General features: G+C 41.5%; 1 long non-coding RNA gene and 1 gene segment (V, D, J or C); one reads left to right on the top strand and one right to left on the bottom strand.

Annotated features, from left to right (window-relative positions):
* LOC135971616 (uncharacterized) overlaps positions 1-19,695 on the bottom strand; it is a 74,338-nt gene extending 54,643 nt beyond the window's left edge. For all 4 annotated transcript variants that reach the window (XR_010587864.2, XR_010587865.2, XR_010587866.2 and 1 more), the window contains exon 1: positions 19,630-19,695. This is a non-coding gene — a long non-coding RNA (uncharacterized lncRNA). The remainder of the gene's footprint in view (positions 1-19,629) is intronic.
* The window catches only part of LOC123574618 (immunoglobulin heavy constant gamma 1-like), a gene marked incomplete at its 5' end in the record, with an annotated part of 164,439 nt that overhangs the window by 103,393 nt on the left and 35,693 nt on the right, over positions 1-25,353 (top strand).

The following is a 25,353-nucleotide window of genomic DNA, read 5'->3' as shown; positions in this document are numbered from 1 at the left end:
TGTTTCAAAGCACAGATTTAAGAAAAACCTAAAAACAAGATAGAAAAGAACCACTCTCATCTGCCGCCATGTAAGACATACCTGCTCCCCTTCCACCACGATTGTGTTTCCCAAGGCCTCCCCAGCCACGTGGAACTGAATTTAATCTACAAATAGAGTTGAGCAAGTAACTTTAAGGTATATGGACAATAATACCCTTTGCAGCATAAAGACCTGAAAACAAACTAAAGGCCCATCAGTGGGGAAATTGTTTCAATGAACCACAGAACACTCAGTGGAAAACTCCACAGCCATTAAAAAAGAATGAAGGGGGAGAGACCATCATGGTGGACAGGAGGCAGGGCTAGATTGCAGCTCCGACTGGGACGGACAGAGCACATGTGGAGGCTCGCGTCATGAATTTTAGCTCCAGAACAACTGCAGGAATAAATCAGGAATCCCAAGAGGACCCACAGACCATCTGAAGGAAGCACGCTGCTCCTGCAGGACCCGGAGACACCCCAAATACTGTGAGTGCCCAAACAGTGGAAGTGGGAATGGGAGATCCTCCGTCCTGCACACACACCCTCACTAGAGAAACTGAAGGTCCAACCTTACCTGGAGCTGAGTCAATTTAGAAAGTCAAGTGAAATACAGGAGTAGAGGGAGCAGCAGGAAAGGCCCTGGGAGCTTGCTAGGTCCCCAAGAGGGACATTCCTGCTTGGCACCATATGAATACTTTGGGAGGGTGGCCAGAGGCACAGGGAAAATGTCACAGGGAGAAGGAAGTCTCTAGCTGAACTCAGGGGAGGGCACGAATCCGGAGTGCAGACTCCACCAGTGGAGGAACAAAGTCCTGTTCTTTCAGAGCTGGGAAGCAGGTAGCCTGGGGCAAGTTCTCTGCTTGCTTGCGCAATGCCTGGAAACAGACTCGGTGCTGTTGGCAAGGGGCATGGTGTGAGTGAGACCCACCCTTCGGATTGCATGGGAGCTGGGTGAGGCCTGTGACTGCCAGCTTTCCCCACTTCCCTGACAACCTCCATGACTCAGCAGAGGCAGTCATAATCCTCCTAGGTTCACAACTCATTGACCTGGGAACCTCACAGCCATCCCCCAAAGCAGCCGCAGCAAGACCCATCCAAGGAGACTCTGTGAGCTCAGACACACCTAGCCCTGCCTGCATCTGATGGTCCTTCCCTACCCATCCTGGTAGTTGAAGACAAAGGGCATATACTCTTAGGAGTTCTAGGGCCCCACCCACCGCTGGTTCCTCTCCATACTACCACAACTGATGCTCTCTGGAAAACGCCATTTCCCAGCAAGAGGCCAACCAGCACAAAAATAGAGCATTAAACCACTAAAGCTAATGGACTCCTCATGGAGTCCATTTCACACCCCTGCCACCTCCATTGGGACAGTTGCTGGTATGCATGGCTGAGAAACACACAGACGTTTCACATCACAGGACTCTGTGCAGACAACCCCCAGTACCAGCCTGGAGCCTGGTAGACTTGCTGGGTGGCTAGACCCAGAAGAGAGTTGACAATCACTACAGCTCGGCTCTCAGGAAGCCACATCCATAGGAAACGGGGGAGAGGGCTACATTAAGGGAACACCCCGTGGGACAAAAGAATCTGAACAACAGCCTTCAGTCCTAGACCTTCCCTCAGACAGAACCTACTCAAATGAGAAGGAGCCAGAAAACCAGCTCTGGTAATATGACAAAACAAAGCTCTTTAACGCCCCCAACAAATTACACTAGCTCACCAGCAATGGATCCAAACCAAGAAGAAATCCCTGATTTACCTAAAAAAGAATTCAGGAGGTTGGTTATTAAGCTAATCATGGAGGCACTACATCAATACAAAGCCCAATGCAAGGAAATTAAAAAAAAAAAATACAAGAAATGAAGGGAGAAATGTTCAAGGAAATAGATAGCATAAAGAAAAAACAATAAAAACTTCAGGAAACATTGGACACATTTATAGAAATGCAAAATGCTCTGGAAAGTCTCAGCAATAGAATTGAACAAGTAGAAGAAAGAAATTCAGAGCCTGAAGACAACATCTTTGAATTAACCCAATCCAACAAAGACAAAGAAAAAAGAATAAGAAAATATGAACGAAGCCTCCAAGAAGTCCAGGATTATGTTAAATGAACAAACCTAAGAATAATTAGTGTTCCTGAGGAAGAAGAGAAATATAAAAGTTTAGAAAACGTATCTGGGGGAATAATTAAGGAAAACTTCCACGATCTTGTGAGAGACCTAGACATCCAAATACAAGAGGCACAAAGAACACCGGGAAAATTCATCACAAAAAGAACTTTAAAACTAAAACTAAAGCAAGCAATCTACAAAACCTAGGCACATTGTCATCAGGTTACCTAAAGTTAAGATGAAGGAAAGAATCTTAACAGCTGTGAGACAAACGCACCACATGCTTAGTTTCACTGGATACAAGATTCTCAGCTGATAATTGTTCTGTTTGAGGAAGATGAAGATAGGGCCCCAATCTCTTCTAGCTTGTAGTGTTTCTGTTGAGAAACCTGCTATTAATCTGACAGGTTTTCCTTTATAGGTTACCCGGTACTTTCGGTTCGAAAATTTCTTTAATTTCCATCTTGATTTCGTTTTTGACCCAATAATCATTCAAGAGCAGGTTATTTAAATTTCCATGTATGTGCATGGTTTTGAAGGTTCCTTTTGCAGTTGATTTCCAGTTTTATTCCACCGTGGTCTGAGAGAGTGCTTGATATCATTTCAATTTTCTTAAATTTATTGAGGCTTGTTTTGTGGCCTATCGTACAGTCTGTCTAGGAGAATGTTCCATACGCTGTTGAATAGAATGTGACCGCATGATAGGAAATCAATTCCAAAAGGAACCGAATGACAACAGCGACACAACCAGTCAAAACCTCTGGAATACAGCAAAGGCGGTGCTAAGAGGAAAGGTCATACCCCTAAATGCCTATGTCAAAAAGACTGAAAAAGCCCAAACTGACATTCTAAGGTCACAACTCATGGAACTAGAGAAATAAGAACAAACCAAATCCAAACTCAGCAGAAGAAAGGAAATAATCAAGATCAGAGCAAACCTAAAGGAAATTGAGACAAAAAAAATACAAAAGATAAAAGAAACAGAAAGCTGGTTCTTTGAAAAGATAAATAAAATTGATAGACCATTAGCAAGATTAACGAAGAAAAGAAGAAAGTCCAAATCACCTCAATAGGAAATGAAACAGGAAATATTACAACTGACAACACAGAAATACAAAAGATCATTCAAGGCTACTATGAACACCTCTATGCACATAAACTAGAACACCTAGAAGAGATGGATAAATTCCTAGAAAAATACAACCCTCCTAGCTTAAATCAGGAAGAATTGTATGCCCTGAAGAGACCAATAACAAGCAGTGAGATTGAAATGGTAATTTTAAAATTACCAGCAACGTAAAAAGTCCAGGACCAGATTCACAGTAGAATTCTACCAGACATTCAAAGAATTGGTACCAATCCTATTGGAGCTATTCCACAAGATAGAGAAAGTGGGAAGCCTCCCTAATTCATTCTATGAAGCCAGCATCACCCTAATACCAAAATCAGGAAAGGACATAACCAAAAAAGAAAACTACAGACCAATATCCTTGATGAACACAGATGCTAAAATCCTTAACAAAATGCTAGCTAACCAAGTCCAACAACATATCAAAAAGATAATCCACCATGATCAAGTGGATTTCATACCAGGGATGCAGGGATGGTTTGACATATGCAAGTCAGTAAATGTGATACACTACATAAACAGAATTAAAAACAAAAATCACATGATCATCTCAATAGATGCAGAAACAGCATTTGACAAAATCCAGCATAGCTTTATGATTAAAACTCTCAGCAAAATTGACATACCAAGAGACATACCTCAATGTAAAAAAAGCTATCCATGACAAACCCACAGCCAACATAATTCTGAATGGGGAAAAGTTGAAAGCATTCCCTCTGAGAACTGGAAAAAGACAAGGATGCCCACTGTCACCACTCCTCTTCAACATAGTATTGGACATAGTATTAGAAGTCCTAGCCAGAGCAATCAAACAAGGGAAAGAAATAAAGGGCATTCAAATTAATAAAGAGGAAGTCAAACTGTCACTACTGATGATATGATTGTTTACCTGGAAAACCCTAAAGACTCTTCCAGAAAGCTCCTAGGACTGAAAAAAAATTCAGCAAAGTTTCTGGATAGAAGATTAATGTACACAAATCAGTAACTATTCTATACATTAACAGCAATTAAGCAGAGAATCAAATCAAGAACTCAACCCCTTTTACAATAGCCACCAAAAAAAAAAAAAAAAAAAGGAATACTTAGGAATATACCTAACCAAGGAAGGGAAAGATCTCTACAAGGAAAACTACAAAACACTGCTGAAAGAAATCATAGATGACACAAACAAATGGAAACACATACCACGTTCATGGATGGGTAGAATCAATATTGTGAAAATTACCACACTGCCAAAAGCAATCTACAAATTCAATGCAATCCCTATCAAAATACCACCATCATTCTTCACAGAATTAGAAAAACCAATTCTAAAATTCATATGGAGGCCAGGCACGGTGGCTCATGCCTGTAATCCCAGCACTTTGGGAGGCCAAGGCAGTAGGATCTCTTGAGGTCAGGAGTTCAAGACCAGCCTGGCCAACATGGTGAAACCCCATCTCTACTAAAAATACAAAAACTATCCAGGTGTGGTGGCATGCGCCTGTAATTCCAGCTACTCAGAAGGCTGAGGCAGGAGAATCACTTGAACCTGGAAGATTTGCAGTGAGCCTAAATTGTGCCATTGTATCCTAGTCTGGCCCAAAGAATGAGAACCTGTCTCAAAAAAAAAAATTCAAATTCATTTCCAAAAAACAGTCTGCATAACCAAGGCAAGACTGAGCAAAAAGAACAAATCTGGAGGCATCACACAGCTGTATTCCAAACCATACTGTGAGGCCATAGTCACCAAAACAGCATGGTACTGGTTTAAAAATAGGCAAATAGACCAATGGAACAGAACAGAGAACCCAGAAATAAACCCAAATACTTACAGTCAACTGATCTTTGACAAAGCAAACAAAAACACAAAGTGGGGAAAGGACACCCTATTCAAAAAATGGTGCTGGGATAATTGGCTAGCCACATGTAGGAGAATGAAACTGGATCCTCATCTCTCACCTTATACAAAAATCAACTCAAGATGGATCAAAGACTTAAATCTAAGACTTGAAACTATTAAAATTCTAGAAACTACAAAAATTTCCAATAACATTGGAAAACCCCTTCCAGACATTGGCTTAGGCAAGGACTTCATGACCAAGAACCCAAAAGCAAATGCAATAAAAACAAAGATAAAGAGCTGGGACATAATTAAACCAAAGAGCTTCTGCATGGCAAAAGGAACAGTCAGCAGAATAAACAGACAACCCACAGAGTGAGAGAAAATCTTCACAATCTATACATCTGACAAAGGACTAATATCCAGAATCTACAACAAACTCAAACAAATCAGCAAGAAAAAAACAATCCCAGGGGCACCCAAGATGGCCAAATAGGAAGAGCTCCAGCCTCCAGCTCCCAGCGTGAGTGACACAGGAGACAGGTGATTTCTGCATTTTCAACTGAGGTACCGGGTTCGTCTCACTGCAGCATGTCAGACAGTCAGTGCTGGTCAGTGGGTGCACTCCAACAAGCGAGAGCTGAAGCAGGGTGAGGCATCGCCTCACCTGGGAAGCGCAATGGGGAAGGGAATTCCTTTTCTTAGCCAAGGGAAACTGAGACACAACACCTGGAAAATCAGGTAACTCCCCCCCAATACTGTGCTTTACCAAGGATCTTAGCAAACAGCACACCAGGATATTATATCCCACGCCTGGCCTGGACAGTCCAACGCCCATGGAGCCTCCCTGATTGCTAGCACAGCAGTCTGAGATCTAACTGCAAAGCGGCAGCGAAGCTGTGGGAGGGGCGGCCACCATTGCTGAGGCTTAAGTAGGTAAACAAAGCCACTGGGAAGCTCAAACTGAGTGGAGCCCACCTCAGCTCAAGGAGGCCTGCCTACCTCTGTAAACTCTACCTCTGGGGACAGGACATAACTAAACAAAAACCAGCAGAAATATCTGCAGATGTAAATGTCCCTGTCTGACAGCTTTGAAGAGAACAGTGGTTCTCCCAGCATGGAGGCTGAGATCTGAGAACAGATGAACTGCCTGCTCAAGTGGGTCCCTGACCCCTGAGTAGCCAAACTGGGAGACATCCCCCACTAGGTGCACACTGACACGTCACACCTCACACGGCTGGGTACACCTCTGAGACGAAGCTTCCAGAGCAAGAATCAGACATCAACACTTGCTGTACAGCAATATTCTATCTTCTGCAGCCTCTGCTGCTGATACCCAGGCAAACAGGGTCTGCAGTGGACCTCAAGCAAGCTCCAACAGACCTGCAGCTGAGGGTCCTGACTGTTAGAAGGAAAACTAACAGAAAGGACACCCACACCAAAACCCCATCAGTATGTCACCATCATCAAAGACCAAAGGCAGATAAAACCACAAAGATGAGGAAAAAGCAGTGCAGAAAAGCTGAAAATTTAAAAAATCAGAGCACATCTCCCCCTCCAAAGGAATGCAGCTCATCGCCAGCAATGGAACAAAGCTGGACAGAGAATGACTTTGACAAGTTGAAAGAAGAAGTCTTCAGTCAATCAAACTTCTCAGAGCTAAAGGAGGAACTACGTACCCAGCACAAAGAAGCTAAAAACCTTGCAAACAGAAGGGAAGAATGAATAACTATAGTAACCAATGCAGAGAAGTCCATAAATCGAACTGATAGAGATGAAAACCATGACACAAGAACTATGTGACAAATGCACAAGCTTCAGTAACCGATTTGATCAACTGGAAGAAAGAGTGTCAGTGACTGAAGATCAAATGAATGAAATGAAGTTGAGAAGAGAAATTTAGAGAAAAAAGAGTAAAAAGAAATGAACAAAGCCTCCAAGAAATATGAGATTATGTGAAAAGACCAAATCTACATCTGATTGGTGTGCCTGAAAGTGACGGGGAGAATGGAACCAAGTTGGAAAACTTTCTGCAGGATATTATCCAGGAGACCTTCCCCAACCTAGCAAGGCAGGCCAACATTAATATTCAGGAAATACAGAAAACACCACAAAGATACTCCTCGAGAAGAGCAACTCCAAGACACATAATTGTCAGATTCACCAAAGTTGAAATGAAGGAAAACATGTTAAGGGCAGCCAGAGAGAAAGGTCAGTTTACACACAAAGGGAAACCCATCAGACTAACAGCAGATCTCTCGGCAGAAACTCTACAAGCCAGAAGAGAGTGGGGGCCAATATTCAACATTCTTAAAGAAAAGAATTTTCAACCCAGAATTTCATATCCAGCCAAACAAAGTTTCATAAGTGAAAGAGAAATAAAATCCTTAACAGAGAAGCAAATGCTTAGACATTTTGTCACCACCAGGCCTGCCCTACAAGAGATCCTGAAGGAAGCCCTAAACATGGAAAGGAACAACCAGTACTAGCCATTGCAGAAACATGCCAAAATGTAAATACCATTGATGCTAGGAAGAAACTGCATCAACTAACGAGCAAAATAACCAGCTAATACCATGATGACAGGATCAAGTTCACACATAACAATATTAACCTTAAATGTAAATGGACTAAATGGTCCAATTAAAAGACACAGACTGGTAAACTGGATAAAGAGTCAGACCCATCAGTTTGCTGTATTCAGGAGACTCATCTCACATGCAGAGATACACATAGGCTCAAAAGAAAGGGATGGAGGAAGATCTACCAAGCAAATGGAAAAAAAAAAGAGGCAGGGGTTGCAATCCTAGTCTCTGATAAAACAGACTTTAAACCAACAAAGATCAAAAGAGACAAAGAAGGCCACTACATAACGGTAAAGGGATCAATTCAACAAGAAGAGCTAACTATCCTAAATATATATGCACCCAATACAGGAGCACCCAGATTCATAAAGCAAGTCCTTAGAGACTTACAAAGAGACTTAGACTCCCATACAATAATAATGGGAGATTTTAACACCCCACTGTCAACATTTGACAAATCAACGAGACAGAAAGTTAACAAGGATATCCAGGAATTGAACTCAATTCTGCACCAAGCAGACCTAATAGACATCCACAGAACTCTCCACCCCAAATCAACAGAATATACATTCTTCTCAGCACCACATCACACTTACTCCAGAATATACGTTCTTCTCAGCACCACATCGCACTGATTCCAAAATTGACCACATAGTTGGAAGTAAAGCACTCCTCAGCAAATGTAAGAGAACAGAAATTATAACAAACTGTCTCTCACAACACAGTGCAATCAAACTAGAACTCAGGACTAAGAAACTCAATCAAAACCGCTCAACTACATGGAAACTGAACAACCTGCTCCAGAACGACTACTGGGTACATAATGAAATGAAGGCAGAAATAAAGATGTTCTTTGAAACCAATGATAACAAAGATATGACATACCAGAATCTCTGGGACACATTTAAAGCAGTGTGTAGAAGGAAATTTATAGAACTAAATGTCCGAAGTGAAAGCAGGAAAGATCTAAAATTGATACCCTAACATCACAATTAAAAGAGCTAGAGAAGCAAGAGCAAACACATTCAAAAGCTAGCAGAAGGCAAGAAATAACTAAGATCACAGCAGAACTGAAGGAGATAGAGACACAAAAAACCCTCCAAAAAATCAATGAATCCAGGAGCCAGATTTTTGAAAAGATCAACAAAATTGATAGATGTCTAGCAAGACTAATAAAGAAGAAAAGAGAGAAGAATCAAATAGACGCAATAAAAAATGATAAAGGGGATATCACCATCGATCCCACAGAAATACAAACTACCATCAGAGAACACTATAAACAACTCTATGCAAATAAACTAGAAAACCTAGAAGAACTGGGTAATGTCCTGGACACTTACGCTCTCCCAAGACTAAACCAGGAAGAAGTTCAATGCCTGAATAGACCAATAGCAGGCTCTGAAATTGAGGCAATAATTAATAGCCTACTAACCAAAAAAGTCCAGGACCAGATGGATTCACAACTGAATTCTACCAGAGATACAAGGAGGAGTTGGTACCATTCCTTCTGAAACTATTCCAATGAATAGAAAAAGAGGGAATTCCTCCCTAACTCATTTTACAAAGCCAACATCATCCTGATACCAAAGCCTGGCAGAGGCACAACAAAAAAAGAGAATTTTAGACTAATATCACTGATGAACATCGATGCAAAAATTCTCAATAAAATACTGGCAAACCGAATCCAGCAGCACATCAAAAAGCTTATCCACCATGATCAAGTGGGCTTCATCCCTGGGATGCAAGGCTGGTTCAACATACACAAATCAGTAAACGTAAATCCAGCATATAAACAGAACCAAAGACAAAATCCACATGATTGTCTCAATAGATGCAGAAAAGGCCTTTGACAAAATTCAACAGCCCTGCATGCTAAAAACTCTCAATAAATTCGGTATTGATGGAATGTATCTCAAAATAATAAGAGCTATTTATGACAAACCCACAGCCAATATCATTCTGAATGGGCAAAAACTGGAAGCATTTCCTTTGAAAACTGGCACAAGACAGGGATGCCCTCTCTCACCACTCCTATCAACATAGTGTTGGAAGTTCTGGCTAGGGCAATCAGGCAAGAGAGAGAAATAAAGAGTATTCAGTTAGGAAAAGAAGAAGTCAAATTGTCCCTGTTTGCAGATGACATAATTGTATGTTTAGAAAACCCCATCGTCTCAGCCCAAAAACTTCTTAAGCTGATAAGGAACTTCAGCAAAGTCTCAGGATACAAAATCAATGTGCAAAAATCACAAGCATTCTTACACACCAATAATGGACAAACAGAGAGCCAAATCATAAATGAACTCCCATTAACAATTGCTTCAAAGACAATAAAATACGTAGGAATCCAACTTACAAGGGATGTGAAGGACCTCTTCAAGGAGAACTACAAACCACTGCTCAGTGAAATAAAAGAGGACACAAACAAATGGAAGAACATACCATGCTCATGGATAGGAAGAATCAATATCATGAAAATGGCCATACTGCCCAAGGTAATTTATAGATTCAATGCCATCCCCATTAAGCTACCAATGAGTTTCTTCACAGAATTGGGAAAAAATGCTTTAAAGTTCATATGGAACCAAAAAAGAGCCTGCATTGCCAAGACAATCCTAAGCCAAAAGAACAAAGCTGGAGGCATCATGCTACCTGACTTCAAACTATACTACAAGACTACAGTAACCAAAACAGCATGGTACTGGTACCAAAACAGAGATATAGACCAATGGAACAGAACAGAGTCCTCAGAAATAATACCACACATCTGCAGCCGTCTGATCTTTGACAAACCTGACAACAGCAAGAAATGGGGAAAGGATTCCCCATTTAATAAATGATTCTGGGAAAATTGGCTAACCATAAGTAGAAAGCTGATACTGGATCCTTTCCTTACTCCTTATACAAAAATTAATTCAAGATGGATTAGAGACTTAAATGTTAGACCTAAAACCATAAAAAACCCTAGAAGAAAAACTAGGTAATACCATTCAGGACATAGGCATGGGCAAGGACTTCATGTCTAAAACAGCAAAAGTAATGGCAACAAAAACCAAAATTGACAAATGAGATTGAATTAAACTAAAGAGCTTCTGCACAGAGTAGATTTTTGCAATCTACTCATCTGACAAAGGGCTAATATCCAGAACCTACAAAGAACTCAAACAAATTCACAAGAAAAAACAAACAACCCCATCAAAAAGTGGGCAAAGGATATGAACAGACACTTCTCAAAAGAAGACATTCATACAGCCAACAGACACATGAAAAAATGCTCATCATCACTGGCCATCAGAGAAATGCAAATCAAAACCACAATGAGATACCATCTCACACCAGTTAGAATGGCAATCATTAAAAAATCAGGAAACAACAGGTGCTGGAGAGGATGTGGAGAAATAGGAACACTTTTACACTGTTGGTGGGATTGTAAACTAGTTCAACCATTGTGGAAAACAGTGTGGCGATTCCTCAAGGATCTAGAACTAGAAATACCATTTGACCCAGCCATCCCACTACTGGGGATACACCCAAAGGATTATAAATCATGCTGCTATAAAGACACATGCACACGTATGTTTATTGCGGCACTATTCACAATAGCAAAGACTTGGAATCAACCCAAATGTCAGTCAGTGACAGACTGGATTAAGAAAATGTGGCACATATACACCATGGAATACTATGCAGCCATAAAAAAGGATGGATTCGTGTCCTTTGTAGGGACATGGATGCAGCTGGAAACCATCATTCTCAGCAAACTATCGCAAGAACAGAAAACCAAACACCACATGTTCTCACTCAGGTGGGAATTGAACAAGGAGATCACTTGGACACAGGAAGGGGAACATCACACACCAGGGTCTATTGTGGGGAGGGCGGATGGGGGAGGGATAGCATTAGGAGATATACCTAATGTAAATGACGAGTTAATGGGTGCAGCACACCAACATGGCCCATGTATACATATGTAACAAACCTGCACGTTGTGCACATGTACCCTAGAACTTAAAGTATAATAAAAAAAGAAAAAAGAAAAAACAATCCCATCAAAAAGTGGACTAAGGTCATGAATAGAAAATTCTCAAAAGAAGATATGCCAATGGCCAACAAATATATGAAAAAATGCTCAGCATCACTAATGATTAGGGAAACGCAAAGCAAAACCACAATGCGATACCACCTTACCCCTGCAAGAATGGCCATAAACAAAAAATCAAAAAACAGTAGATGTTGGTGTGGATGCAGTGATCAGGGAACACTTCTACACTGCTGGTGGGAATGTAAACTAGTACAGCCGCTATGGAAAACAGTGCAGCGATTCCATAAGGAACTGAAAGTAGAACTGCTATTTGATCCTGCAATCCCACTACTGGGTATCTACCCAGAGGAAAAGAAGTCATTATACGAAAAAGATACTTGCACATTCACGTTTATAGCACTACAATTTGCAGCTGCAAACTTGTGGAACCGACCCAAATGCCCATTAATCAACAAGTGGATAAAGAAACTGTAGTATGTATATATGGTGGAATACTACACGGCCACAAAAAGGAATGAATTAATGGCATCAACAGCGACCTGGATGAGATTGGAGACTATTATTCTAAGTGACGTAACTCAGGAATGGAAAACCAAACATCTTATGTTCTTACTGACATGTGGGAGCTAAGCTATGAGGTTGCAAAGGCATAAGAATGATACAATAGACTTTGGGAACTTGGGGGTAAGGGTGAGAGAGGAATGAGGGATAAAAGACTACAAATATGGTGCAGTGTGTACTGCTCAGGTGATGGATGCACCAAAATCTCACAAATCACCACTAAAGAACTTATTCATGTAACCAAATACCACCTGTATTCAAATAACCTATAGAAAAATAAAAATTAAAAGAATTAAGAAGACAAAAACATTTTAAAAACAGTAAGTAGAAGAGAGGTATGTGAAGGAAGTTATGGGTATGAAGATGTATTTTTGGTAACAAAGGTTAAAAAGAAAAGAGAATAATTTTTTAAAAAGGAAGATTCTTGTGTGATAAATTTTTGTCATAAAGTAAAATGACTGCTTACTTGAAAAAAGGAGGTATCAAACAAAGCAGAATGTCTCAACATGTCATAAAATATCTCAGTAAGTCATAATAAGATGTGTAAATAATGAATTTATGAAAGGAATTTTGCGTGTGATCAAGATGGCTATGATTAGAAGAGAATTATTTGTAAGTCTAAAGACTGAGCTTTGCTATTAAAAATACACTAATATAAAACTAAAGATTTAGTTTCGTGTGTTAGAACAACAAGGTTATCTTGAAGTATTGATCTGTTCTTAAAACTACAAGAAGTTTTTATTTTTAATCCTAAAATCTCCTCTTTAACAGACCATTTCTATTGCTTCCTGGGATCCATTTACTTTCCCTAGTTTCAGGTTGGAAATGATGTCCTCTTCGTGTAAAATGGGAATTTCATTTCTTGACATAGACTTCTTCCCCTAAAGCTTCTCAGATTTAGATTTCAGAAGTTCAACTTCTGTTGTATCTCACAGCACATGATTTATAGATCATGTCTATAAATAAGGATTTATAGATCATATCTATAAATACAGATTTATCCATCAGCGCCTTCAGCTCCTCCTCCCCATGAGATGGCCTGGGGTGATAACTCTCTCTTTCAACTTTTTTATCAACTCCTATCACATTTTTTCTCCCATTAAAACTCGGCTGTCATGGCTTGATGCCGGAATGTTTATCCTGAAAGTCTAGAAAACAAATTTATCTCCAGTATAATTCCAGTATAACTGAATTGTCCCATGTAACCAGGAAACTTCTCATGCTCTTACTTTTCCTATGTGTTCCCCTGCTCAGGTACTAGTTATCTTGTTTACATTTCTCTACTAATGGTTCACACTCATAGCCTTGGACACACTCTTTCTCGGCCTAATTAAACTCAGTGTCTTTTTCATCAGGTTTGACTGCCAGTTGATCCACATGGGCTTCCCATGAGGGGACACAATCACACTGCAGGAGGCATTTCTCTAACTTTTGCGTAAGTGGCCTAAAAAAACAAAGATTTTGTATTTTACTAGTATGATTTTTTGTGTTGTCTTTATGAGGTTTTTGGTTACTTAGGAAACTTAAGCTTTGAAGAAGTTAGGTCCTTTTAATCCATGTAACTTTCCGTATTACTTTTAAAGTCTTTTGATGATCACTAGTTAAATACATGGCCATATTTAATAGTGACCTGTGATTCTGCTTTCATCAACCATGTTGATCCTGTTGACATCTTTGGCAGGCTTCCTCAGGATCAAACTTCTAAAGTAAGTCTTTTTTATCTAGAATTGACTTAGGGATTTTACAGTTAGACCCCTGGAAAGCCTCAAATAATTTCTCTCTCATCCCATAGAGAAAATAAATGATTAGGCTTATATGGTAAATTATATGGGAAACATTGTCAAATCATAAGTGATATTAGATCTTCTTTCAGTTACGTATATGGGTATTCTATGGATATGATGTTTCAAAAATTATATAAATTCATATAAGTCTATAATGTTATCAGCCATAATTTTGGTTATGGTACATCTTCTTTAAAGCTATATTTGTATGGAGCTGTTATTGATGTGAGTACTCTAAAGATTATGTGAAATTTATAAAACCCTGATGGTTCTGATGTGATGTTATCAGTCACAGTCATGATTCTGTTTGTTACCTTAAAACGCTACAGTAATTTTTAAAAAGTAAATTTCCTTATCAATTGCTGATTATAATGAATTTTCATCAGCTGTTTAACCATGACTGTTTTGTTTTTGTGACCCAGAGTTATTGTTTAGATTTTTCTCCAAGAGCATTTGTCATCAGCTATTGTCCAAAATGGCTTTTCATGGAAGAGACTCAAACAGGAACTCTTCAATACAGTTTCCTGATAAAAGATCAATGGACTCAATAAAAAATTTTCAGAACTCTAATAAGACACTGAGAAACTCAAAAACCCCTGATCAAGCTCAAGCAGAAAAACTAACTTCATGATATTGAAGAGCTGATGAGGGGAATATTTTCATGAATTTTATTTGAAGCATTGTTAGTTCTTTACTTAAATGTTTTGTTTGCCAGATTAGAGGAAATTTTCTCTCTTAGGTTGTCTATAGTTTACAGTAATTTAATAAAGTATACTTTTTGTGAACAAAGATGAAAGCATTTATTTTCCCCCCTACTTGATTCCTCCAAAATTCCGAAACTATTCATGAGTGTTCTTATGATGATGTGGCTATTTGTGTAAGTCCAAATAAAAACTTGTCTCCTTACTGCAGGATATAATTGGAAACATCAGGCATAATACTAAGGCTTTGGCTGAAATATCATATTTGAAAAATATACATAGAATGCCTAGTTTTGGCCGGGCAGGGTGGTTCACCCCTGTAATCTCAGCACTTTGGAAGGCCCAGTCAGGCAGAGCACCCAAGGTCAGGAGTTCGAGACCAGCCTGGCCAACATGACAAAACCCCATCTCAACCCCATCTCTACTAAAAATACAAAAATTAGCCAGGTGTGGTGATGGGCACCTATAATCCCAGCTATTCAGGAAACTGAAGCAGGAGAATCGCTTGAACATGGGAGGCAGAGATGGCAGTCTGCCAAGATCATGCTACTGCACTCCAGCCTGGGCAACAAAGTGAGACTCCATCTCAAGAAAAAAGAAAGAAAAAACAATGCCTGGTTTCCATGGCTCCTTATAATGAGTAAAACTCATCACTTCTTGGCAAGCTCAGAAACCTTAAAACTGTAAGAAAAAGCTAAAGCCTGTCTTGGTTTGGCTTACCAGCATAAAGAGGTATTGAAGTTTGAGATTCCTATTTGATCAGTGTACAGAGGAACAGTAATGCTTCTAAAGAAAAGCTATAACACACCTGTTTATAGATTGTAGCTATGTGCATTATTTTCAAGTTCTTGTTTTCTACCTATAGACTAGATCCTGAATTCTTCTAGATTCTTCCAATCCAACTTTCTTCCATGGAGGAAAATGAAAGCTACTCTGTTCCTGAAGCCCTATAAGCTGAAGCTAGATAAATGTTAAGAAACAAGTCTCCTGCTTGATGCCCAAGTCAGACAGAAAATGCACCAGACCGCCCAATGTCACGGCTAGAGACATTCAAACTGCAAACCAGGATGAGAATTTCACAATTTCACTCTGTAGACAGCTTCTCCCGAGTCATGGGAACAAGACTCCATATCATAATGGGACTCTTACCTGTCCTAGGGCCTACATTTTTTACTTGGTTTCCAATTATATTTATTCAAGTAATTGCCTTTAATCCTAGATTCATTATTTATTCAATTAATTGCCTTTAATCCTAGACATTGCATAATCCTATTATGCAAACTAGGATTGTCATATTATTACTAATTTTACTTCTTATTTTCCCTTTTTAAACTTTGTATCTGTTACTTGCTGAATTTTTTCAGAAGTACAACTTCTAATGGAATAATGCTAGCCCAGCACTTTGAGATGATAGCAAAAGACTACAGCACAACAAAATCGAACTTAATCATGTACTCCAGGTAGACTTAGCCTGAAAGCCATTCTCTTCAAACCTCCTTTGTTACTCAAATGTGGCTAAAAGGATTTTGACACTGACTCCTAGACATCAATCACTCCTTCAAACATGTGATGAGACCAGAAACCTGGGACAGGCCCATCCAGGTACTGAGGACATCAGAACCTACCACAGCATGGTCCATCAGTGAGAATTCCAGAGAAAGACCTTGAGCAAAAGGAGAAAATATGATGAAAGTGGTCAGAATCAAAATGGAGTCACTTGTGTTAAAAAACCAACAAATAAAAGAAACTCTGACATATAAACCCAGAGAAGGATAAGAAAAGAAGCGTTTTCATGCATAAACACCTGCTAGCAAAAACTATCACAAAAGACTATAAAAAACACAGCCTCGCACAAAGACCATTGCAACCTTACACAAAAATACTTCTGCGAGGACATCTGCCCAGCAACTTCTTGTGAGCCTCATACTGGCATCACCCTTGTTATTGATCCTTGTAGCCAAAGATTACCTCGAAACGATCATGTAATCGTCCTCATTTTTCCTTTAAAAACCTTTGTTGTCCCTTACCTCCCCGAATATACAGGTAGTTTATGATGGTACGTGCACTCCCACTGCAATGCTTGGGGACCAAGTTCCCGCCACACCTCACTCTTCCCCAGTAAATATCATTTTCTGTTAGAGTCTCTCTCTGTTCATTATTTAGCTTGACAGGTATTTGGTACAACAGCCAAAACAGGCCAAGACGTTGTCCGGAATCTTCCAGCAGTGGACGGGGGGCCTGGATTTGACCCTGTCAGTTGGACACAGGCTTCTCTCACTCCACCAGATGAGGAAACAATAGTGGGGTGTGGCGGGAGCTTGCTCCCCAAACAGGTCCTCCCGCCACGTGCCCTCCCCACCCACGGATCAGAGACAGGATGAGGGTGAGCCCGGGTGTCAGCCATGTGTCCCCAACCCGGTGCCTCATTTGCTCCTAGGATGTGCCCTGTAGGTCGTCTTCTTGCAGCTGTCCCGCTCAGTCTCCCCTCAACCCCTGCTCGTGCTCTTGGCGAGCTTATCAATATTGTGGTTTCCAACAGCAACTGTTCATGGTTTCAACTCGTATCTGTCCCTAAGTGTGGACTTTTATTCCATGCGTTGGCACTGGCAATCAGCTGTGTGCCTCCTACTCAAGACATCCGAAACTAAAGGGGGATAGTCGGCTAAGTCAGGCCCCAAAAGTGTCCTCATCCAGATTCCCAGGACCATGACTCTGAGATCTTACATGGCAAATGGGACTTGTGTCCTCATCCAGATTCCCAAAACCGTGACTCTGAGATCCTACGTGGCAAACGGGACTTTGCAGATGAGATTAAGTGAACGATCTTGAGATGAGGAGAGGAGCCTGGGTTACGTGGGTGGCTCCGAATGTGATCACAGGTGTCATATGAGGGAGGCAGAGGGAGACGTGAGACGAAGGAGAAAGCGCTATCACTTCAAAGCCAGAGGTTCCTGCTGATCCTCCGGCCCCAGCCCCACCCCACGGACCACGTGGTCTTTTTAAAACATGAATCTGTCAGGGCAGCCCATTCAAACCCACAGAGACGTTCCCACTGCACCAAGAACAAAGTCAGAACTCTCAGGCCTGACCCACTGCCCTCAGCCAGCCTGGATCCCCAGTGCCCGCAGGTCTGCTCCTGGCCTCAGAGTGTAACAGGCTCCCTCCCACCACCCATCTGCATGGCAGGCGCCTTGCCATCGCCTCCCCTCTGAGAGCACAGACAGCCACAGCTGGCCTCCGTGTGAAACGATGGATGAACAGTCAGGCCGGGCGAGGGCTCTCAGAGCCTGCTGGCCAACGGAGGGAGCAGCTCAGGCCTCTGCCACGAAGCCCCCCAGGTGTGATCACAGTTGCCGCCCAGCTGTCCCCAAGGAGGCAGCTCTTGGCTTTTCCCCTGGGCCTTGAATCTGCAGGGAGCCCCATCCACAGGCCCCTGGGAGGCGGGAAGACATCTCGGGCTCCAAAGCCAGTCACCTGTGATTCCCCTGAGGACGGTGAGAACCCAATCTGACGGTGTGGGGCAGATGGTCTGTATTTGAGCTTTGCTTCTCTCTAGCAATCATACCTAGGAAATGCCCTAAAGTGCATGACGCGACGCACTTTGTCCCCAGCAAACTCCCCACCCTGCGCCTGTTTCTAGTGCCGGGGCTGGTCCAGCACAGCCTGTGCACTTGCCCGAATGTCTACAGCCCTGGCCCTCAGCCGCACTGTGTTGTTTTCATGCACCTTCATCCAACAGACTTGCTCCGACAGAGTGATTCAGGGAGCTGCCCTCCAGCACCACTTACCCTTTTCATGTTACATAAATGTCCGTTGAGTCCTGACCAACTACAGAAATCTGTCTGCTGGGGGCATGTGACGGCCCCAGGTGGCCCAGGGCCTCGCACAGGAATGTGTTTACAGCGTTCCCATCACTGAAGCCACAGTCATAACTCAGCCTCGTGACATGGGCCAGGGCCCTCGCCCCTGCATGCTCTGCAGCTCACCCGTGTCGCCGCAGCCTCCTGGGCCTGGACGCCACCCTCTGAGGGGGCACTCGGGGCAGAAACATCTGTTTCCAGCTTGTAACAAACAGGACATGTGTGCCTCGCACACCTAAATCAATGCTTGACAAGCCTGGCCTGGTCTCGGGGCGCTCAGCACCAGCTACCTGCCTGGGCCCAGCCGATCACCTCTCCCTTGGTATTCTGAGGGAAGGGTCTGAGCCCTTTCTGCCCCGCTAGACTTGTGGACAGAGGCCCCCCAAGACCTGGACAGAAATCAGGCCATAGTCTCCAGCCCCAAAGAGCCTTCCAGAGGCCTGCACCTCTCCTCCCCAGCCGAGGCCCTGATGTCTGTGGCTGTGGCCACAGCCAGATCTGTACTTGCCAAGTTTATTCTAGAAAACATTGGTTTGGACAAGACCTCAAAACAGAATTGGGGAAATGAAAGAGAAAAGAAAAAGCATTTCTGCTCTCATTGTAAGGACAAAAAGCAATTAAGGACCAGCACTGATACAGATCAATAATCAGACCAGAAAAAAATATGGCAAAATATCTATATTCTCTTAAGGTGAATAAGTGTTTTCTCAGAATGACGCTAAGGCCAGGAACAGTGAAAAGTAAGACTGATGAATTTGCCCACAGGAAAAAAGTAAAGAGTCTCCAAGGACAAAGCCTCCGTAAACAAAGCAAACAACACAGGAAAGAAAGTGACCAAAGTATCTAACATCAGAGAGAGTCTGCATTCACATGAGTTCCAGAGAGACAGAACCCACAGGATGTGGATGTGGATATCGACAGAAATAGGAATCAACACGGACACAGTCTATGGCCACAGGTATGGATAGAGGGAGAGATGCGAGAGAGAGATTTTAAGGAATTGGCGCACACAATTGTGGAGACGAATGTCCAAAATCTGCAGGGCAAACCAGCAGGCTGGAGATCCAGAGAAGAGCTGAGGCTGCTGCTCCCGTCCAAAGTTCAGCCTGCTGGCAGAACTCCCTCCTCCTTGGGGACTGCCGTCTGTTTTCTCTTAAGGCCTCCATCTGCCTGGATAAAATCCACCCACATGATGGATGATGATCTGCCTTATGCCAAGTCCACTGGTTGAAATGTTAATAACATCTAAAAATTACCTGCACTATCTAGACTGGTGCATGGCCAAATATCTGGGTACCACGGCCTGCCCAAGTTAACATCTAAAATTAACTCTCACGGAGTCCAAGTAAATGAATGTAAAAAAAAAAAAAAATGATGAATGAGACAAACTCAACCTTGGAGAAGTTTTCAGTGGAACATGGGGAAGAAGAGTTCAGTTTAGCAAGCTGCAGACACAAATAGCCAATAGAACTCCATTTAATAATGGAGATTATTAAAAGTCACAAATCGTCAATGGAAAGCAACTTACAATGTGATGTTCCTTGAACACCTACTGTGTGCCAGGCAAGAGCTAAGGTGGACACATGCAGTGTGCCTGCACTGCAGCACTAAGATCCTGGCGGGGAATGGATAATACAATTAAAACCCAATCACAAAGAAAACAGAAGGGAAAAAAAGCAATTAAAAACAAATAAATGCTCCATAAAGGACAACAGTGCCACGTGAGGGTGTGGTCATCAATGTCAGGCATCCAGAATGTGTCCTTGAGGACATGGACCACTGGGAGATGCATCCCAGGCAGACGGAGCAGGAGGGGAAGGGTCCGGGCCAGAAACGTGCTTGCCAAGTTCAAGAGCAGTGGGAAGGCCAGTGGGCTTGGGAAGGAATGGGCTGGAAGGACAGGCCTGAGGCCAGACTGCACGGGGCCAGACCGGCCCGATTCCAGCCTTGGACTTCACTTTATGGTGACAGATCCTCGGAGGGACTTGAGGAGGGGTTGTGTGTTTTCCTGGGAGCCACAGGAAAGTGAGTGGCACTGGGCTGAGGAGGGGAGTCACAGGACCCACCAGTGTCTACGCAGTGTCCCAGTGGAAGAGCAGAAAAAATCCAGAAGAATATATAAAAGTATTCAAAAGTAATTCAAAATAACAAAAATCCAAAATATTCAATAATTTAAATGTTATTACTTAAAATAGTACTACAAATAATAAAAACATATATTATTAAATATAATAGATCACTGGCTATAATGCCAATGTACAGAAATCCGTTTTATTCCTATAGAACAGCAACAAACAGAAAATGTGATTCTTATAAAGATGGCAGACGTCTGCTTCTATTAAGGGCATACAGGGAACTCGGACCAGTTAGCAAATCTGAAAGAAATACTTTAAAAATCTGTCTGAAGGTAATGGAGAGATATCAAAGTGGTGAATAATAGCCACCAAAGTAGTTGTCATTTGTGGCCACTTCCCCCTAAGCCACCCCCCGAAAGCATTTGCTGATTCTGGGATAGTCAGCGAGAAGCTCAGCAGAAATCCTGACAATCTTAGAGCTAGGGAGAAAAAACTCAGAAGCCAGGACTCACCAGGAGAAAGGCACTTGGGAACTCCCTGGACTTTGGATTAGAAACCCATAGACTTTCCTCATGGGAACAAAGATGAAGGAAATCATCCCTCACATGAACTGCAACCAGATGCACGTCATCCAGGTCCTTAGAAAAGCTCAACCTCTGCCACTGGGTTAAGTTGACCTCAGATTTTGAATTCCACCAGGAACCAGCCAGAAGCATATGAAAATCATCTCTGGAAAATTATAACATCACTTTAGTCTCAATTGCTCAACCCAATCCTTCTGAATACAATATCCAGCACACAATCACAAAGAACCACACATACAAGGAGATGAAGCAACATGAGGAAGAACAACAAAAACGGAAGATCAACAGGGACTCCAGACCTCAGCTATGGGAATCATCAAATGAAGACTTTCCTAATATTTTTTACTTCGGTAGCTTTGGGGATACAAGTAGTTTTTGGTTACATGGATGAATTATATAGTGGTGAATTCTGAGATTTTAGGGAACCCATCATCCAAGTAGTGTACACTATACCCAATATATAGTTTTTTATTCTTCACCTCCCCCACCCACCCTCATCCTGTAAGAGGCCAGGCAGGGTGGCTCACACTTGTAATCCCAGTACTTCAGGAGGCAGGAGATTTGGGACCAGCCTGGGCAACATGGCAAGACCCTATCTCTACAAAAAATATTTAATAATTACCTGGGCATAGTGATACACATCTGTAGCCCCCACTATCTGAGAGGCTGAGGTGGGATGATCGCTACAGCCAGAAGTTTGGGGCTACAGGGAGCTGTGATTGAATCACTGCACTCCAGCCTGGATGACAGAGTGAGGCCCTGTCTCCTGAAAAGAATAAAAATAAGTAAAATTTTAAAACTAATAAAATAACAGTGCTACTAGGTTTGAAGAGTTTAAATGTAATCTGAAAATTTCATCATAAATTGAAAACTATAAAACACACATAACAGATCTTTTTTAGTTTAGAATTTTAGAACAGAAGTGTACAATTAAGAGCTCACATGATGGGTTTAAGAGCAGACTTAACACAGCTGAAGAAAGAATTAGTGAACCAGAAGCTGGATCAGAAGAAAATATCTAGAATGAAGGATAGACAAAAACACAAGCACAGAACTGGAGGGTTAAAAGAAGAGAGTGTCCACTGGTAAGGTCTAACATATAGGTAGTTAGAGTCCCAGAAGGAAAAGTGAGAAAGAAAAGAAGAAACATTTTTAAAGAGACAATTGCAGAAATCTCTCTAAACTTAAGGAAATATCCACCCCATCATTCATATAGAATAAAATACGTAGAAAATCTCATCTGGGCCTGGCATGGTGGTTCATGCCTGTAATCTCAGCACTCTGGGAGGCTGAGGCAGGCATATCACTTGAGGACAGGAGCTTCGGACCAACCTGGCCAACATGGTGAAACCCTCTCTCTAGTAAAAATACAAAAATAAGCCTGGCGTGGTGGTGCTCACCTGTAATTCCAGCTGCTTGGGAAGCTGAGGCGGGAGAATCTCTTGAATTCAGGAGGTGGAGGTTGCAGTGAGCCAAGATCACACCCCTGCACTCCAGCCTGGGTGACAGCAAGACTCTTAAGAAAAGAAGAAAAACACAGAAAAGGAAAGGAAAGGAAAGAAAAGGAAAGGAAACCACATCCATCCATAACATTATAAAACTCCTGAATACAGAAAAAAAAAAAAAAAAAAAAAAAGAGGCTACCTTAAAAGTAGCCAAGGGCAGGGAAGCTCACAGTAGCTTTAAAGGAGGACCAGCAAGGCTGGCAGCTATCTATTGCATGACAGAGTGACTATACTCAATAATAATGTATATTTTGAGATAACTGAGAGAGTAAATTGAAAGGGTCTCTCCACAAAAAATAAGTAAATGAGGTAACAGTTACATTAATTAGCTTTATTCAATCATTCCACATTGTTTACATGTATCAAAATATTGCGGCCAGGTGCGGGGACTCACGCCTGTAATCCCAGCACTTTTGGAGGCCAAGGTGGGTGGATCACTTGAGGTCAGGAATTCAAGACCAGCCTGGCCAACATGGTGAAACCTAACCTCCACTAAAAATACAAAAATCATCTGGGCATAGTGGTACATGCCTGTAATCCAAGCTACTTGGGAGGCTGAGGCAGGAGAATCACTTGAACCCGGGAGGCAGAGGTTGTAGTGAGCTGAGATGATGCCACTGCACTGCAGCCTGGCAACAGAGCCAGACTCTGTCTCAAAGAAATAAAGAAACAAACAAACAAAAAACATTGCATTGAACTCCATAAATATATCTAATTATGATTTGTCAATTAAAAATTATATTAATTTTAAAACCACATTGCTAGACAGGAGATTTAGGATCAAATATATCAGCATTTACATTAAATGTAAATGGTCTGGGAGTAATGTCACTGAAAATGGCAGCTCCAAAAACATGTCCCTTCACAAAAACAACAATTAAGCTGGCAAAAAACTGACAGAATTCATTTTTTCATAACTCTAGAATATAACCAAAAACTTAAATCAAAGGATGCTTAATGAAGAAAGAAACTGCTAAATTTGGGTAAAAGAGAATTGTAGAGTTTTCTTACCTGCCTATAAACCCCTCATGTCCTGGCTCAGAAGCATACAGGGCAACAGCAGCTCATCTTCCCAGTGTGGTTTGCTGGTGCCAGAGGGAGTAAAAAAGCTGTTGTCATCAAAGAATTGTGCTTGCAAATCTCGACCTATCTGACAGCTCTCTGAGGGATCAGCTCAGGAGCTTGCCTTTGTTTTGCTCACCCTGCCCCTGCCCTCCCTCCCCCGTGTCCTACCCCCAACAAACACAAACACAGAATTCTCTGCAGGATCAAACAGCCTCCTGGGCAGCATACATGGAAAGTATTTAAAGGCATTTACTTGTCACAGCCATCTAGGTCAACAGATAATAGAAGGGGAAAACAGTAGACAGGCTCAAACACCTAGGAAGTAAAAGGCTAAGGAAGGAAACATGTGGGGAAATGAGAACTTTAAAAAACTCCCACATATACTAAGGAATTCAAACAGTCACATGTATTTCTAAATGTATGCTCAGATGAGACCTGAGAACACCCTAAGCTTTCACCTCTGGCTGATGGTTAGGCTTCACATGAGCAGGAAGTAAAAGCTAAGGCAGAGTTGTAAATGACCTGGCTAAGTGTTGCAGCAGTGCTCTAAGTAACCCGGAGCCAGCCTGCAAAGAACAGGAGGGTCTTCTTTCTCTTTGTGTTTCTTTCTTTCTTTCTTTCCTTCTTTCTTTCTTTCTTTCTTTTGGCTTAAGGAATTTAAGAAAGTCTGTCAAAACACTAGCTGACCACGAAACTAACATAACAAAGATTTCTGTGGCTACATATGACAAAGGTCTTTACAAAAGTCTTTAGAAAAGTAGTTTAGAAAAGTCACTAAACAACTATAACACATAAGGAGCAACAACAACAAACCCTAGGGAGAAAAAGAACCTAGTCTCCCATATTATAATATTTATTCAAATTTTCCAGTTTTTAACAAAGAAGTATGAGACATGCAGAAAAACAAGAAGTATGACCCTTTCACAGGAAAAGGTAAATTAACAGAAACTTTCCCTAAGGAAGCCCAGACTGTGGATTTACTAGACAAAGACATTAAATCAACTGTCTTAAATATTCTCAAAGAGCTAAAGAAAACCAGGAGAACAATGCCTCAGAACTAGAGAATATCAATAAAGAGATAGAAATTATAAAATAGGGCCAAATAGAATTCTTGAAATGCAAAGTACTGTAACTAAAATGAAAACTTCACCACAGGATCAAGATGAAACTTGAGCAGGTAGAATAATCAGTGAACTTGAAGGCAGGTCAATTAAAATTCTCCTGACTAAACAGCAGAAAAAAAGATAAGGAAAATGAGCTTAATTTGAACAATATGATCAATAAATTCGATCTACTAGGCATATACAGATCTTAGAAAGAGCAGCTACAGAATGCACCTTCATTTCAAGCCAGGTGGAATATTCACAATTTATACCATTTATGACCACAAAGGAAGATTTAACACCTTTTGAAAGACTGAAAGTATTTAGTGATGATGTGACCACAGTGCTAAGTCAGAAATAAATAGCAAAGAGGTAAGTTAAAATACATATATGTTTGGAAAGT

Source organism: Macaca fascicularis, chromosome 7, assembly GCF_037993035.2.
Source record: "Macaca fascicularis isolate 582-1 chromosome 7, T2T-MFA8v1.1".
Lineage (NCBI taxonomy): Eukaryota > Metazoa > Chordata > Mammalia > Primates > Cercopithecidae > Macaca > Macaca fascicularis.
This window is presented reverse-complemented; position numbering and strand designations above follow the sequence as displayed.